Below are 19,984 nucleotides of genomic sequence, written 5' to 3' on the forward strand. Positions count from 1 at the left end.
GTTTACTAGCTTTTTATTGTTCTCTTTTTCTTTTTTTGCTCGCTATTTTTATATATATTTAAATGATAAATTTCTGGTAAGTTTTACAGAATTTTATAGTTCCAGTGATGGATTGGATCTGTAGTCTTCGAATCAGTTTTCTCCTTTCTGGTTTTGAGAAGTTTAATTTCTCAAGATTGGTATTTAGGCAGTGTGTTACATATCCCAGGGCCTGAATAATTACAGGTATAAACCTGAACTTGTCATCTGGATAGAGTAACCTCAGATTTCTCAATAGTTCAGCGTCGGTATGCTCTTTCTCACTGATCTTCAGCTTTATGTTAACAACCGCTGAGCAGCTAATTTCCACAACTGTACACAGTTTCGCTTCTCTATCCCAAATCATTATATCAGATCTATTGTGCTTATATTTTATTAAGGTTTTCACTGGGATATTCCACCAACACTCCTTTTTATTATAAGCGGCTATGGTCTCAACCATAATATGGGGTTTTATTTCTTTGTCCTCGGGGTTATCTTTCAGACCGTTTTCATTATAGTGTCCTAGCTACAACATCATGTCTCATCAGTAGATAATACCGTGATGACATTTTCGGACAGCTGCTTATGATGTGGGAATATCTTCGGTCTTAACTCCACAAAGTCTGCATCGGTTTTCACATTTTACTGCTTTTCTAGCACCTCTATCTCTTTTATGCATCAGGTATTTGGTTGATATTTCTTGTTCCTGAATTGCAAACGCATACCCTTCAAAATGGGAAGTAGCAATCTGATTATTGGTCCATGATAGACTGTATTGATGATCAATGTTACTATCATCTCGGAACTTTTTATTAACATAACTATGTATAGTCTTCTGTTCATAAACGCTCATCCTTTCATCTGATGATATATTGCGGAAGAGTCATGCGACTTCTTTGGGAATGTATTCTAGGTTATCAAACAAGGAATGTTACTCAAGGAGTTGCCTTCCGAGACTTATCAGCTTCATGTATGCAAATTTGGCCAAAGAATGCACTTCGACACTTGATGGTTAAAAGATGTGGTCGAAGGGATATATGACATTCAAAGGCATTTTGGATCGGTGTTAAGCCTCTACCGCCTTGTTTACGTTTCAGGTAGAGGCAGTCTACGTCACTGTTTGTGTGGAAAATCACATCAATGGCTCGAATCTCATCAAGCATCCGATCAAGCAACCCAAATGTTGGTATGAGTACTGACATTGCAAACGCATTGTGGGGCCACTGTTTTGTATGTATGTATGTATGTATGTATGTATGTATGTATGTATGTATGTATGTATGTATGCATGCATGTATGTATGTATGCATGTATGTATGTATGTATGTATGCATGCATGTATGTATGTATGTATGTATGCATGTATGTATGTATGTATGTATGTATGCATGCATGCATGTATGTATGTATGTATGTATGTATATATGTTTGTACGTACGCTTGTATATGTATGTATGTATGTTTGTATGTATGTATGTATGTATGTATGTATGTATGTATGTATGTAGTATGTATGTACGTACGCTTGTATATGTTTTTCTTCTCTACCTTTTTGAACTCAGAAATTGAATCTTTTAACCCTGGCCCTCATGACGGAAAATTCGTTTTGGAAACATGGACTTCCCTTTTATAGACTAGTGAATGGAAAAAAATGGACGAATGCACTGCTGATCCCCATCGGCCACGGCTGAATTCATACACTGAGAGCAATTCCTTTTTCCTCTCAGAAAAGGGATTTTACGTTTCGGTTATTTTTTTCGCCATCACGCTCTCCGAGGCTATAATATACTTACTTCTAGCTTTGAATAGACTATGTGCTTCTGGACAGCATATCTGACGTGTTATCTGCATTGCCAAGTGCAAGAGAAAATGTGTAGTCAATGGTAACTTATATGCCATAGCAAGAAACACTACTCGACAGTATAAAAGTTTTACAGCCCAAATTTTGTTATGGAATGTGCTCCTTTTTCTGACTCAGGCACAACGAACACATAAAAGCATTTCATTTGTGTGTGCATGTGTGCGTGTTTGTGTGTGTGTGTGTGTGTGTGTGTGTGTGTTTGTGTGTGCGTGTTTGTGTGTGCGCTCGTGCGTGTACATGTGTGGAGGTGTGTGGCTTGGTGGTTAGGGTGTTACAATCATGGTCGTCAGGTTGTGGTTTTGTTTCCTGATCCGGACGATGCGTTGTGTTCTGGAGAAAAACACTTAATTTCTCGTCGCCCCAGTCCACTCGGCGGGCAAAAAGTGAGTAACCCTGTGACGGATCAGTGCCACATCTGAGTAATAAATATATATTCGCCACTGAATCTGGGAAACCTGGCACTTATTGGATTGGTCGCTTTTGCCGAACTATTAAGTTACGGGATGTAAACAAACTAACTCCGGTTGTAGAGGGAGACAAATACGAACACAAGGACTCTTAAACACACACACGCGCTTATATTTATATATACGCACATTTTCTGTCCACCATATCCACTCACAAGACTTTGATCGACCCAGAGCTATAGTAGAAGACACTTGCCCAAGGTTCCACGCAGTAGGACTGAACCTGGAACGGTATGGTTGGGAAGCAAACTTCTTACCACACAGCTACGCCTGTGACATGTGGAAAGTACATTAGTTTCAATGGTGGATTGAAACCTCTGAGTGGCTGCAACTGGGTCGATGCAATTTGCCGTGAGCTAATCTTAATTGCACAGTACACGACACCACACATCTAAGCTCTGGTTAGATGCATATTAGAATATAAGCTTTGGTTGTGTACAAATAAGAATTCAGTTAACTCCTCGGTTAAACATTTATCAAAGTCAATTAGCTGGTAACGATATTCTACGACGAGAGTATGCACGAAATTCTACTGCTGGTCGAACTCTAACACAGATTAGAAATAGCTAATTTACAATTGAAAATATCTCCAGATTAAGTCATGTCTTTGTGAATTATTCTTATTTATATTTAGTTGTTGTAGGCTGTAATTTAAATGGAAATTATAACCCAGTTCGAGGGCAGAAGAGGTGTTTCTGATTGCTCAGGGCAAATTTTCACTCTATATATTATGATTACTGTATCGATTCATTTACACTTATGACTGTTGCTAAGAAATTTGTAATATTTGGCAACGAAATTACTGTCATGAACAGAAATTATTTGCATGACTCCAGAAATGTGAACTTTGGTAATAATAATGTTTGGTAAGGTTGACACACTTTTCGTTAAGAAAGAACATAATCGATTGGTACATCTATCCTCGTTAACAACTGACTCCTTCGTTACTGATCCGGTTAACACGGTACGCCCAGTAGTGAACAGTGTTGCACTTATCACGAATTGATCAGTGATAACATGGGTCAGCGATCAGTCAAACATTCTGCTTAGACAGCAAAAGTGCGCCCCAACGGCCATTCACAATGCTCGGGACAACTTGGGCTCTCAGAACGAAACCTATTTTTCCCAGATGTTCTAATATTCGTCCATTACTGATTCATTTAATGCGGTGTTATTTTGGATTCAAAATAACACCGCATTATATTCGTATATACATGTACGTATTTTATCGACTCCCGAAAGGGAAAAGTTAACCTCGATTCGATTTGAACTCAGCATTTAAAAAGTGCTGCTTAGTTATCAGTAAAAGGTCACATTCAATTATTCCTAGGGTGTAGGATGAGATACAATACGCTTCCAACATATTGCGGAAACTGTTAAGCGTATTGGCTGATATGCATTATGGAATCTTCCAAAGCTTTGCTTATAGACAGAAACACTAGTTCCTGCGTCAACACTGGCGCAAGGCTCTATCGGCCGTAAAATGTTGTACAAAATGCATGCATACATGAGCAATTACTAATGTTCAGAAGAAGTAAAAAAAAAAACCGCTCGCTCCGGCCTGTGCAAATGATAAACACTGATAGCGGATGCCCTAGATTTTATCGAACCTGATCGAGTGAAAGTCGAGTTGACATCCATAGAATTTGAATGCCGAAAATAAATGGACATAGTTAATTGCTACATATTCAATCTGTTTCTGTCACTGATTATCCCAACAATAAGAATTGTTTCTAACAAGCACAAGGCCTGACATTTTAGAAGAAGGGAATTGTAAATTCTATTGACCCCGGTACTTGACTGGTACTTTATTTTATCGTCTCCGTAAAGATGAAAGGTAAAGTTACACCCGGCTCCATTTAAACTCAGAAAGTAAAGGAGCGGAACAAATAACAGAAATCATTTCGTTCGATGATCCACACGTTCTACCACCCTTTAATAACTATTTCTTATTGAAACACAAAACCACCAATTTTGAGGAGTTAGTCGATTAGTACGTAACTATTACAGGCGTACCGCAACTTATATCGTTTCGAGCTACGTATTTTTCGACTTACGTAGTCTTTAAAGAAATTAATGGAATGAATAGACTTCAACTTCAGTCGATTTATCCGACTTTATGTTGGTGTCAGCGAACATATTTAAAAGCATAAAAGCTTTTAAAAAACATCTGAACACGAATACTGAACTGATGTATCGATAAAATACCTGTGAAGACATATACAAATCATTTATTACTCTTTACACTTTACTCTTTTACTTGTTTCAGTCATTTAACTGTGGCCATGCTGGAACACCGCCTTTAGTCGATCGAGCAAATCGACCCCAGGACTTATTCTTTGTAAGCCTAGTACTTATTCTATCGGTCTCTTTTACCGAACCGCTAAGTTATGGGAACGTAAACACACCAGCATCAGTTGTCAAGCGATGATGTTGTGGGAGACACACAAACATATACACACACATACATATATATATATATATATATATATATATATATACGACGGGCTTCTTTCAGCTTCCGTCTACCAAATTCACTCACAAGGCTTTGGTCGGCCCGAGGCTATAGTAGAGGACACTTTCCCAAGGTGCCACGCAGTGGGACTGAACCGAGAACTATGTGGTTCGTAAGCAAGCTACTTACCACACAGTCACTCCTACGCCTATTAAAATAGATGTTAACTAATAAACTTTTTAAAATGTACTTTGGTGTCATGACATGGAACAAATTACCAGATTGAGGTATGCCTGTCTCTTGTTTCGTCAGCCTTTGAGAATTAAGAGGTAAATTTGATCTCGGCAGAATGAAAAGACTCGGTTCACAAAGGTTGCAAGATATCTTGTCTGACACTCTATCTATTCTACCAATCTTCTGTCATAATACCCCTTTGTACAATAGACACACGACCTGAAATTTACGGGAAAGAAGATAGTCAATTACATTGACCTTAACCCTTTAGTATTCACGTTATTCTATCAAAAGTAATGCTTATTTATTCACCTTGTTTTGAATTAATCCTGCATTATCTTGTAGCTTTGAGATTTTGATGAAGTAACTATTCACTTTTAGAATTATATAGTAGGACTGGTGTGAGAGGCCAGATCTGGCCAATTTGAACATAAAATAGGGGAGAATATTTTGGCCGGATATGGCCGGTTTAAATGCTAAAGGGTTAAGCATCAACTGGTATTTCCTCGACCCCGAAAGGAGAAAAACTAAAGTCGATGACAGGGGAATTTGAACTCAGAACGTAAACGCGGTTGAAAATGCCGGAAAGGAATTTCGCCCGGTGTGCTAACGATTTTGCCAGCTCGCCACCGTGTATGTCGCTTTAATGATAAAGTAGCCAAATCCATATAAGCAGCAGAATCTTCTACTGTCCATCCCCCAATTCTTATTTTATCTGATATTGACACAACTTTTAGAGCTGCTGAAGCCGACTGATTGCAACATCTTTCAAAAAAAAAAAAAAGAGCCATAAAATCATTACTTGATATGAAACAAAGAAAGACAATCAAACTTGAAGTTCCACTCCAGAGGATTCCGTAATTACTTTCCCATGAACTTAGAATTTGGGAAGTGTGTCAAAGCGAACCAAAAGAAAACAAAAATAAAAACAAAATAGAAAAAAGAACAACTGAAGAAAATCAGCAAAATCAAACGATAACAAAATAAAGATCGAAAATCAGAGAGCTTGAACAAGAACATATGTATAATTAGCTAAGAATAAAGAAAACAAGAAACATTCAGCATAATCAAATGAAAGAAAATCATTAATAGACACATACATACATACATACATACATACACGCATGCATATACATGCATATATACATATATATATATATATCTGTGTGTGTATGTATATGTATATATGTATATATATATATATATATATATATATATAATATATATATATGTATGTACATATACATAAATAAGTATGTATATATACATACACATATATACATATGTATGCATGGATATGTATGTACGTGTGTATGCAATTACGTATACGTATAAACCATAAAACCGAAATCGGATTATTATTAGAAGCAGAACTAGACGCAAACATATAAGCGAAATTAGTACAAAAACACTAGCTATCTCAGTAATTAGCTACAGTTTCCATATAATAAATTGGAAATTAAGTGAGCTCAAAGAGTTAGAGGAGGAAAACAACGAAACCTATGATTAATTAGATGACACGAAAAATGTAATATTTTCTATACATAGAGCAGTAATTAGATACAGTATAGAGGTTGGAAATGTATTGGTAAATGAGAATAAGGACAGTACAGCAAATGGGAAAGAAAAAAGAGAAATGAAACATATATACATAATAGTACGCAGTGTAAAACAAAGACACGGATATGTGAATTGAAGTAATCGTACACCATCCCGACTATTAGGTCAGTAATAGGGGAATTGAAGTAAATTGGAAAACAGGCCAGATGTAACTATCTATGCTGTATTCATATGAAAGCTGAGGCAAAAATATTTCAGTAACATATTTTCCTTCATACAAGTGAAATTTACAATCAAAAAATGTAGGTCGACTTATACACCAAGATGAAATTAGAGGACCAAAAATTCCATCTGAAATGCAGCAGAATATGAAAAGTTAGAGATGCTTGAATATTTCCTGTCGGCTTGTATGCCGGAAAATACGGTAACTGCTGCTCAAAAACAGAACTTACCCGTAAGAATTATATATGTGTGTGTGTGTGTGTGTGTGTGTGTGTGTGTGTGTGTGTGTGTGTGTGTGGTGTGTGTGTGTGTGTGTGCGTGCGTGCGTGTGTGTATATATATATATATATATATATATATCAGCTGAATAAAGTTAAAGCACGATCTGGTTTTCGCGCTTTTTAAAAGCAGAAAATTGATATACTGCATTAAATGCCCGAACTGCCAGGAATTATATATATGTGAGACAGGTAATGCATTATCGGAAAGCTCACGAGTTCACAGGCAACAAATCCGGAACACCAATGTTCGCCAAATTCCATTGAGCGAACATTTAGAGACATGTGATCAGAAAATATTTCTAATTTTTTCCTTTCCACAGACTACATGACAAGATAAAAGAAGAAAGATAAAAGAAAAACGGTTTATTAGAATGTTCAAACCTGTTCTGAACGGAAATAACAGCAATAATATAACAACCAGTTAATGATGTAGATTAAAAAATATCTCTCGCATATAAATATAAACAAATTATAGAATATCGGTACGCCTGGCAAACCATGATGTTTAAGATGCATGCGGATTGGTCAAAACCATATTCTAAAAACTCAGCTTGTTGGAACGTTTTAAGAGGTACTACAGCTGTCAAGAACTCAACATATTTGAAATCTGATGATTACTCTATTATGAAAGCGCTAATTTAACTTTATGAGCATTACAAAATATTTTTTTAATGTTGAAATACCATAATAAAAAAACGTGAATACCAGACCATGTTTTCACTTTATTCAACTGATATATTATTCTATACACATTCACACAAATTCGGAAAGACATACAAACACATACGCACACACACAAATGTATATGTGTGTGTGTATGTATGTATATGTATATCTATATAGATATATATGTATGTGTGTATGTATATGCATATATATATATAGTTAATCCAAACATGAAAACACAAAGAGAAAACACAATAACGCGAGGACGTGGAACAAGTATAGTATTATTGGACGCTCATAAAAGAAGGAAAGAAGGAGGGTTCAACGTTTCGAGCGGAGCTCTTCGTCAGAAACATAGGAAAAGGAAAGATCCAAAGAAGGGAAGACAGAGGAAAAAAATCGCCAACGGTACACACGCGGTCAGATTTTGATATATATATATATATATATATATATAATATATATATATATACACGCGAGTAAGCATATAAATGTACAACAAGGTGAAAGAAAGGAGTACTCGAATACTGAAGGTAGAGCAACATGCCCATTTTTATTGCAAAAATATCACAAAAATCTGTTACTCAGAGTTTCACGCTTCCGCCCGTCGGACAGTTGTGATCAAGACTGGGATAAAATTGTGATGGCACATGTAATATATGATTTGATATAATCCAATTTGACGAATAAACATTTGAATTTTAATGGGTAACTTTTTTTCAAACGTAAACGATGTTATATTCGCTTACGGTTGTGTGGATTGGGAGTGTATAAATTGAACAATAAAAATATAAATATATTATTTTCTACTCTAGGCACAAGGCCCGAAATGTTTGAGGAGGGGGCCAGTAAATTAGATTGACCCTAGTACGCAACTGGTATTTAATTTCCCGACCTCGAAAGGATGAAAGGCAAAGTCGACCTCAGCAGAATTTGAACTCAGAACGTAAAGACAGACGAAATACCGCTAAGCATTTCGCCCGGCATGGTAACCCCAGAAGGGGTTAATTAAAAGTTAATAATTAATAGAGGCGCAAGTTTGTTTTTATAAAGTTAAAAACCATGGATTAAAGAATTTCTTAGGTTGAAAAATTCAGTAACGAGTGTATGGTGCATATACATTCACACAAACATGCAAATTTATGACTATACACACAACACATATACATAAATACATACATCTCTCCCTCTCTCTCTCTCTCTCTTTCTGTATAATATATATATATATATATATATATATATATATATATACACACATGTATATAAACATACACACACATATGCACATATGTATATGAATACACATATAAGTGTGCACATACACACACATATATATGCATATACATTCACGTGCACACATGTATACACACATCTACGTATATACACATGCATATACGTGCATACATACATATGTACATATCCACACATACTTGAGCGAGAAATTCTTATCTTCTTCCAGGAGAAAAACGCTTCAAACCAAAGATCAGAACACTTGAACCGCTGCAGACACGCTTCGAAGTATTTGATGATTTGACAAAAAATTCCATATAGATAGCAAAATTGCTCTTTGGGCTTACTAAAATTCTCTCAAATTTACCTGCACATATCACTTCGTATTCATTTTATTTTCATTCATATTATTTATTTTTTATTTATTTTATTTCACTAACAACAGACTCTCCAAAAACCTTCCACTATCTACAAACTATCTGACTCTCCGATACTTTTAAATGCATTTCTCTACCAACTGCACTGGATTTTTATCTATGACCTTTTGCCTACCGAATTTCGAAGTTTAGCTTTTAGTTATAATATAAACGTATGCCCAGAAGAGAAAATTCATTATTCGTCCATTGTTCATGTATTTTGAAAGTTCTCATTATGATTATTCATTTATCTATGCTTTTTTTTAGAAAATGATTTTTGTTGCATTGTTCTAATATAATTTTGTATATCTTGTCTTATTGAACACATCTAGTTAGACTTACAACTGTTAAAAAAATCCACTGATTTATATTATGTAAGATAATTTATTTTAATTTTATAATCTTAATAATTCTAATTTCGTTTTTATTCAGCAAATTTTAAACTTTAATAACTTACACATTTTCTCTTCCAATTGCAAGCTTCCTCCGTTAAGAAATGTATTAATCCTATATTTATCTGCTTTTATTTGCTTCTATATATTCAACATGCCAGTTTCATACCAGTGCATATAAAGACGTTGTGTATACGTATGTATATATGCATATGTATAAAAATACAAAATACACAGTAATAACAATACTCAAAATATAATACAGACTGGAGTTGTAGTGCTCCAAATGTTGTAGTGCTTCTTAATTTCAGTGGAGGAACATTTGAGCGGAGGAAAATTTGAGCGGAGGAACATTTGAGCGGAAGAAAATTTGAGCGGAGGAACATTTGAGCGGAAGAAAATTTGAGCGGAGGAACATTACTAAAATCCACACTCAGAGATCAAATACAGTTTCGAATATATGAAATGTATCATATTAATTGGCGCGTCTCCGAAAAAGTTTGTAATTTTTGTATTTTTTCTGGAATTTTAATACGCCATTTTAATATGTCCTTTTTATGTTTTATTATCCAAAATTTTTGATTTACCAATGTTTTATAACTTTAAGCGTAAATTCACTGTTTTGTATGTAACACTGATTCTTATATATTTATATATATTATATGATTTTTATCTATTTATATATATATTATCATATTTATATATGCCGGATTTTATATCCGTTCTGTAGATATAAATGAATATATGAATATATATTTGTATTTGATCTTTGTGTGTGGATCTTAGTAATGTTCCTTTAGTTCCTGCATGTGTATATATATGTATATTTATTTGTGTTTGTGTGTGTATGCACCTGTGTGTATTCATATAAATAAGTGCATATATATATATGTGTGTGTGTGTGTGTGTGTATACATGTATATATATATATTATATATATATATATATATAGAGAGAGAGAGGAGAGAGAGAGAGAGAGAGAGAGAGATGTATTTATCTGTGTATGTGTGTATGTATTTAGCGCATGCATAGTCATAGACTTATATGTTTGTATATATGTGTATATGCACCATACACTCGTTATTGAATTTTTCAACCTAGGAACTTCTTCAATCCATGGTTTTAAATTTTATAAAAACAAACTTGCACTTCTATTAATTATTAATTATCAACTAACCCCTCCTAGACATGCATTACTCCCTTCTTCACTCAAGGTTTTTTCGATATAATATAATATAATATATTTGTATTTTATTATTCGATTTATACACTCCCAACCCATACAACCGTTAGCGAATACCACACCGTTTATGCTTTGAACATAAGTTACCCAATCAAATTCAAATGCTTATTCGTCAAATTGAATTATATCAAATCATATATTACGATTTTATTCCAGTCTTGATCATAAGCGTCCGACGAACGGAAACGTGAAACTCTGTTTTGTGGTGTTTTGCAGCTTTAAACGGAATCTCGATAAACTCCTTCAAAGAATACCAAATAAGCCACCTATACCGGGATATAACTCACTTAGCAAGAACTCCCTACTCGAATGGAGCACGATGCTACAAAACTTGACTTAAAAAGGATTTAGATAATCCTATCAGGTGGTGCTATTAAGTTAAACATGGCCCAGACCAATCTTTGGTCCAAACATATCTAAGTTTATATATATGTATGTGTGTGCGCGCGCGCACGTGCGTGTGAGTGCATGTATGTATGTATGTGTGTATGTATGTATGTATGTATGTATGTATGTATGTATGTATGTATGTATGTATAATATAAAGAAGGCAGCCCACTGTTCGATGTGCCTATATGAAGCTCGACAGAACTGAAGTTACTGATCTCATCAAGGCATTTATACTGGATAATTTAGAAGTGCCTAGAAACTCCCACAGTTTTGTGGCCTAGCAATTTCAAGCCATATGAACGCTCACGAAATGTATAAGTTCAGAAATTCAGCCTAACTATAACTGTTACCACCAATTTAACAAAGATCGAATTCTTGGACCAAAACGGCAAGTACTATCTTGACAGAAATCCCAACGAGGTAACGATTTATATCCACACAAGTTCCAGTCAGCCTTATCTGTAATTAGAAGCCTAGGCTTTGGCATGAGCAGAAGAAATCCGGTCTATCAGCAGATAGAGAGATCTTCATGAGGGCGACACCTATTATAACGAAAGAATCAACAAGAGTAGCTTTCCTGGTATGTTAGTATACATGTTGATCCCCACATCCTTCCGCTAAACCTGAGGGGAATTAAAAAGGAAAACGTAATCTGTTTTAATCCTCTATTTAATCTTGATTTCCATTAATATAGGTATGAGTTTCCTGAATATAACTCCCAACAGTTGCTGTAGCAACTTCGTGCGACAAGAATTGTACACTCCCACACAGTTTTCACCCGACACTCCAACCAGCGATTTTAGAAATCCTACCAACTGCCCACTGGGAAGAACCTGCCTCTCAAAGCAGTGGACTTTATATCTTCTGCGATCTAAAACACTGCAGAGGCTACAAGTTCTGCGGTGCTCTGTACATAGACGAAACGGACTGTTGTTTGGGAGACAACTCCCTTAAGCATTCGTAATAATGCCTAGGATTTTCTCAAACGCATAGCCTAACATTTTATTATACCTGATCACTCTAATGACCATACCTGATCACTCTAATGACCATATTGGCGTTTCTGGAGCTGACCAACAACACAAGTAAAAAAAAGTTTTATCTTCAGCCTGGAGACTCCTGCACCGCATGACCTGAATATACGCTTCAATAGTCTTTGATTTTGCCATTCACCTTCAATTTCTTCCACTCATTAAAACAATTCCTTGTTGTTCCATATTTTTCTGGTTTTTTTTTTTTCCTGTTGTGTAGTATAAAATAGAAATAAAATTTAAAAATTTGTTCTTTCTGTGCGGTCCGGCACCTAATGATCCGCAGCCTGGGTCTGGTCTGTAGCCCATTGGTTGGGGACTTCTGCTCTAGGCTGTTATTATCAAACCCCATGTTAAACCATGTTAAGTTGATTTTTCATTACAAGCGTTTCTGAAGTTATCTTTAGTTTTATTTTTCGCATAGTGTATCTAGGACTATGTAATCCAATCTGTCCTTTGTTTTAAGATAAATGTGGTGTGTTTTGAGTGAAATTCGGTTACTATATTTAGCAAATGAAGTGACTGCAATGAAAGGAGACCAACCTCGTCGGTTGTTAGAGGTTTCTACCTGAATATATTTTATTAGTGAATTAGAAACGTTAAACTGAAAAAATCTTAACACTGAACGATGAAAGAATAAAATTTACTCGATGAAATTCAGTCGCCGAAAAGATGATAATTTAGGCTGTACAGAGAATAATTATTGAAGAGTGTTAGACTATAACACATACCTTTCATCATTCAACAACATCGACTGACTGAATTGGATGCAACATCAGTGAGTTCAAAAGTTTAGAGACGAGAAACATGACGAACAGCTTTGGCAGCAGATTACGAAAGAAAATGAAGGTGTTTCTTTAGGCGAGCAAGGACCACCAAAAGACTTGATGTGTGAAGATGAAAAGACGAAATACCCAGATTCTAAGAAAGTTTTAGATTTCATCTGACGTTTAAGAAGCTTATGCCTTCTCTTTCTTCCTTTCTCGCTTTCTCTCTTTTTCCTTACTTTCTTTCTTTCTTTCTTCCTTCCTTTCTTAAATATCTTCACTTGGTTTTCACTCGCTGTATAACTTTCATACGATATCTTGCTGTTACGTATCTTGACACACTCTTTGATTAAGCATATATCAATAATGACGCGAGTCTGGCAATCAATCAAAATCGAATGGGTCTTAAATTTTCATGCGAAAATCCGATACTGAATAAAAGAAAGAAAGAAAGAAAGAAGGAAGGAAAGAAAGAAAGGAGCGATATTAGATAGATAGGTAGACAAACAGAGAGACAAAAGACAGACTGACAGAAAGACATACAAACAGACAGACAGACAGACGGACGGACGGACGGACAGACAGACAGACAGACAGACAGATAGATAAATAGATAATTAGATAGATAGATAGATAGATAGATAGATAGATAGATAGATAGATAGATAGATAGATAGATAGATAGATAGATAGATAGATAGATAGACAGATAGATAGATTGATAGATTGATAGATAGATAGATAGATAGATAGATAGATAGATAGATAGATAGATAGATAGATAGATAGATAGAAGATAGATAGATAGATAGATAGATAGATAGATAGGCATGTAAGTTGTCATAACAATTATGAAAGTAGCACTTCTAGTTGCAGGAAATAAAACAGCTGAAAAATATCAAAATTGTACCAAATCTTTCGGATAGATGGGTGAGGCAGGGGCAGAGAAAAGTGAGTTACTATTTGGCAAGCATAGAGTCAAACTTTATACACATTCGTACGAAGTATAGCGAGAATGTGTTTAAACATACATACCGTATGTAGAAATCATATGTAATACAATATATATATATATTGGTGTGTATGGGGAGAGTCATTTTCTTTTAGTACCTTATTTTCTAACACACTCACAGCAATATATATATATGTGCGTGTGTGTGTGTATGTGTGTAGATATATATATATATATATATTATATATATATATATATATATATATGTACATATATTCTCTCTCTCTCTCTTTTACTTGTTTCAGTCATTTGACTGCGGCCATGCTGGAGAACCGCCTTTAGTCAAGCAAATCGCCCCCAGGACTTATTCTTTGGAAGCCTAGAACTTATTCTATCGGTCTCTTTTGCCGAACCGATAAGTTACGCGGACGTAAACATACCACCATCGGTTGTCAAGCAATGTTGGTGGGACAAACACAGACACAGAAACATGCACACACACACACACACACACACACACACACATATATATATATATATATATATATTATATATATATATATATATATATACATATATACGACAGGCTTCTTTCAGTTACCATCTACCAAATCCAGTCACAAGGCTTCGGTTGGCCCGAGTTTATAGTAGAAGACACTTGCCCAAGGTGCCACGCAGTGGGACTGAACCCGGAACCATGTGGTTGGTAGGCAAGCTAGTTACCACACAGCTACTCAAGCACCTATATATATATATTGCCTCCCTCTCCTTCCATTTCTTTTCTCTCCTCATTTTCTCTTCTCCCTTTCTCCCCACTTTCTATTTGTTCCATCTTCATCGCTTTTATTTTCTTTTATTTTCTTTTTGCATATATTTTCTTCTCCTCACGCCCTTTTCTTATTATTATTCTTCTATTTATTTATTTAATTTTTTATCGTATTTTATTTTATTTTTATTTTTTATTTTTTATTCAAACGCTTGTGCTTCTTTCTCCCCATACCCTTTCTATGTTTCCTTTCCACGTTTAATTTCCTCAGAGACGCCATGATAGATCGTTAGCCACTACACATGTTTTTTTCTCTCCTTGTTTTTTTCTGTGCTCCTTTCTGTAGAAGAGCGTAGGCTCGAAACGTAAAAGACTTTTTCTATTCCTGAGCGTTATACTTATACATCTGTTTGTTTTGTACACCACCTGTCTTTGTCTTTTGTTTTTTTCGTAAACTCTCCCTATATATATATATATATATATATATATATATATATATATAGATATATATATATATATTGCTTTGTCTGGGGAGAGTCGTTCTCTTTTAGTGCCTTATTATTTAACACACTCACAGATTCAGTTTCCACTCATTTGCTTATTTAGTTTTCCTAAAATTTTCATTGCGTCTTGCAACATTTTCAATCGGTGAGTGTATTAAACAATAAGGCACTAAAAGACAATGACTCTCCCCAGACACAACAAAATATGCTTCAACACATGAACTCACATAAAGAGTTTTGCAAACCAAATCCCAAAACGATATATATATATATATATATATATATATAATACAAGGGTTGGGCAAAATAATGGAAACACTTAGCATCATAGCATCATAATTTTGAAATATCTATAAAACCACCAAAAGCTTGTTAATTTTTATATTTTGGGTTTATTTTTAGTGTTGCTTCATATGTTTTGCTAAAATTGCTGTTTCCTTTCAGATATCATCAGAAAAAGGTAATTAAAATTCATCAAAATGACAGATCTATCGGACTTTCAAAGAGGTCAAATTGTTGGTGCTCGTATGACAGGCGCTAGCATAACGAAAACAGCCAAAATGTTTGGTGCATCAGGAAGTACTGTCTTGAAAGTAACGATAGCCTTTGAGAAAGAGGGAAAAACAGAACTCCGGAATAAAACCAAAACTTTCAGATAGGGACCGTCGAACTCTTACGCGTATTGTTAGAAAGGATCACAAAAGTACAGCTCCCAAAATTACTGCAGAGTTTAATGACCACCTTATGAACCCAGTTCCCACAAAAATTGTTCGCATTTAGAGTGGAGTAAAAACCTACAGAATTGGTCCCTAGAGCAGTGGAAGAATGTTATTTTCCCGGACGAGTCATCCTTTACCTTATTTCCGACCACCGGTCGAGTGTTCGTGTGAAGTCAACCAAAAGAAGCGTTTGACCCAGGCTGCCTTCTCCAACTGTTAAACATGGAGGAGGATCTGTGATGATCTGGGGGGGGGGCTATATCTTGGAAATCCGCGGGCCCAGTGGTTTCCTTTCATAGCAGAATTAAAAGTCAAGGCTATTAAGGCATTTTATCTGATTAAATTCATCCTATGGTTGCGGAACTGTTTCCGGAGGGAAACGCAATCTTTTGGGATGATAATGCACCAATTCACAGTGCTAAAGTTGTTACTGAATGACCGAGGAACATTCTCGTGAAGTTGAACATCTTATCTGACCACCACAAACCCCAGGTCTCAATATTATTGAACATTTATGGTGCATTTTAGAAAATAAATAATGAGTCGAAATCCTCCACCATCATCACTACAAGAACTGGAGACAGTTTTCGCTGAAGAGTGGACAAAAATTCCTTTGAAAACGATTCAAACTTTGTACGAGTCCATACTTCGCAGAATTTCAGCTGTAATTACTACCAAAGGCGATCCTACCCCATATTGAAATAAATTGATTTGAAATTTTAAGGTGCTTCCATTATTTTGTCAAACCACTGTATATATATATATATATCTATATATATATATATATATATATATATATATATATATATATATAGTGTAATAAATAAAATATATGCATACATACAAACATATATGTACGTACCGACATCTACATGTATATATACATGCATATATAAATATATATACGTACAGGACACCACAAAAAGACGTAAAAATCAACAGAAACGAAAGTGGAAAAGCCATTTTGTTACAACAGAAGGACAGAGACGTGGAACAGGACGAAAACGAAAACGGGAAAAACATTATGTACAGCAGAAAAACGAGGTACAGGACATGCTACACAAGGAAAAATCCCCTTCATCAGCTGTCACTAGCAGACATAGCGTGTTTCGAAGGCAAGACAGGACACGTCTGTAAATGCTAGGCCTTCCTACGAGAGAATTAAAATAAAATAACCTCGCAGAGGGGTAAAACGAGCAAGAAAAATGTAACACAAAAATGGATGTAACAAAGAACTGCACAAAAAAATACAAGAAAAAATACAAAGATAAAAGATACATGTACAAGAAAATACAAAACGAGAAATAAATTACAATACGAGAAATCAAAATAAACAAGAGAACAAACGAAAAAAACGAACGAAGGCCTTTGTGCTGGCAGGGACGAGAGAGGTAACTGGCGAGCGCTGGGAAACATGACCTTAGGGCCTGAAGGCAACGTGCGAAAGGATTAGCAGTGAAGAAAGTGAGGAGGAGTGGGAGAGAGAGAGAGAAAGATAGAGGAAGACACGCGACTGAGAGAAGGGTGAGGAAAAGGGAGAGAGAGAAAGAGAGAGGGGAAGGCAAAGCAAAGGGAGAGAATTTCGCGTCATAATATTAAACTAAAAAGCAAACATGGAGGAAAGGGACGGAACGAAATGAAAATTCGAAAAATCGAAAATTCAAACGAACCCTGTGTGTGTGTGTGTGTGTGTGTGTGTGTGTGTGTGTGTTTGTGTGTGTGTGTGTGTGTATGTGTGTGTGTGTGTGTGTATATCTTCTATCTTTTACTTGTTTTAGTCATTTGATTGCGGCCACGCTGGGGCATCGCCTTGAAGACTTTTTAGCCGAATGAATCGAACCCTGTACTTTTGTTTAAAACCTAATACTTATTCTATTAATCTGTATTGCCGAAACGCTATGTTACGGGGATGTAATCACACCAACAACGGTTGTCCAGCAACACACACACACACATATACACACATACATACCTATATATATTCGACAGGCTTCGTTCAGTTTCAATCTACCAAATCCACTCACAAGGCTTTTTGTCGGCTTGAGGCTATAGACACCTATCCAGGTTGCCACGTAGTGCGACTGAATCCGAAACCATGAGGTTGGGAAGCAAATACATATACACGTGTATATATACATACATTTATACATGCATATATATGCGGGAAATAGGAGAACTGAAATAGATTTAAATATTAGAAAACCTAGCTGTGAGAAGAATTATACGAATGTAAAACTCATTCCCAGTGTGATATCGATGATCAGAAAAACAAATAGGGACTTTTCTGAAGAATAGTGTCGTAGTTTGTTGGCCACTCCTCCGATAAGATGTGTCCAGTTTTTTTTCTGCAATCCATAGCATAAATCACTCAGCTGAATTATATAAAGCAGTCATAAATTAAGCAGTTACTGTAATGGATAACTGAATTTACAAATTTGTCTTTTTGATGGTTTGATATTAATTAAAAATGTTTTTTATGAACAACACAACGTAAATCTAAACAACGGTTTCAAATTTTGGCAGAAGACACGCAAGTTTAAGGTAGGATGTAGTTGATTACAGAAGTCGACCCCAGTGATCAACTGGTACTTGTTTTATCGACCCCGAAAGGATGAACAGCAAAGATAACCTCGACGGGATTTGAATTTAGAACGTAAAGACGGACGGAATGACACTAAACATCTTATCCGGCATGCTAACTATTCTGCCAGCTTGTCGCTTGAATAAATCTAAATGTTAAAGATGCCTAGCTGTGACAAAATACTGTAAGAATGTACCGTAAATCTTCGAATATAGTCCGCCCTTGAGTATAATACGCAGGGGATTTTTAGGGGGCTGTACCTCTGAAAAACCTAAACCTTGTGTATAATACGCACTCCTCTAACTTGAGTCGTGCGGAATTAAGCCAGCAGCACCTAGTCGAACAAACACTTCCGCACATGCGTAATACAATAATGATGTTCTCAGCTGTTATATGGGAATATGAATATGTTTGAAAATTGTTTTTGTTACATGTTATTCTGTGTTCTGAATACTTTTATTTTAATAAATGTTGCTTACTGCAAGTTATGACTGATTCTTATATGACTTCATTGCTTTCAAGCTTAGCTTAAGGTATTTTCACGCCCGACATAACAAAATGCATCTGAATAAACATTGCCGGACAGCAAAAAGAGACTCAGATATTGCATAGAAAATATTTTTCATTTTTAACCTCGTATATATTACGCACTAGAGATTTTGACCTTTAAATTTTGGGGGGAAAATGCGGATTATTACTCAACGCTTTCGATGCACAAAAGAAAGAAGTGGAGGGGGCATTTCTAACGGATCGTTTCGCAGTATGGTAGTTACTCAATTTATCAATGCTTTATATAATCGCTGAATACTCTATGCTATCGACTGGAGAAGAAAATCGGGTAAGTCTTCTCTGGGGAGCGATCTACAAATTATTTCGAAACAGTACTTCTTTTTACCACGCATTGGAGACAGAGAAGGAATGTGATTACACACGAGAGAATGCTGAAAAGTTGCTGGCTTCAAGGGTGTTGCGAAAGGTCTGGCTGGAAGCCCAAACTTTCGAGTTCTTTTACTGGGCTTAGAAAACCTGAAGGACAGCTGCAATAAGTATGTGAATCTGAAAGGGGAATAAGTTGAATGAAATCTTGATTGACTGATCCTCCTGCATTTTCTTTTACCCAGAACCAGGAACTTTTCAGCAGCCCCTCGTACATATAATTCCTCTCACAGCTAGTCTTTCTTATTTTCACACGCACATTAACATATGCGTATGTTTGTATATTTCAAT

At 35.6% G+C, this 19,984-nt stretch overlaps 1 protein-coding gene across 1 annotated transcript in view; it reads right to left on the reverse strand.

The window, feature by feature from the left end:
- Positions 1–12,903: 12,903 nt before the first annotated feature.
- LOC115218049 (serine/threonine-protein phosphatase 6 regulatory ankyrin repeat subunit C) overlaps positions 12,904–19,984 on the reverse strand; it is a 212,739-nt gene continuing 205,658 nt past the window's right edge. Inside the window, exon 5 of the transcript XR_005001461.1 lies at positions 12,904–13,667. The gene's annotated coding sequence lies outside the window, so the exon portion shown is untranslated. The remainder of the gene's footprint in view (positions 13,668–19,984) is intronic.

The sequence above is a fragment of the Octopus sinensis genome, linkage group LG12 (genome assembly GCF_006345805.1).
Source record: "Octopus sinensis linkage group LG12, ASM634580v1, whole genome shotgun sequence".
In the NCBI taxonomy this organism is placed as follows: Eukaryota; Metazoa; Mollusca; class Cephalopoda; order Octopoda; family Octopodidae; genus Octopus; species Octopus sinensis.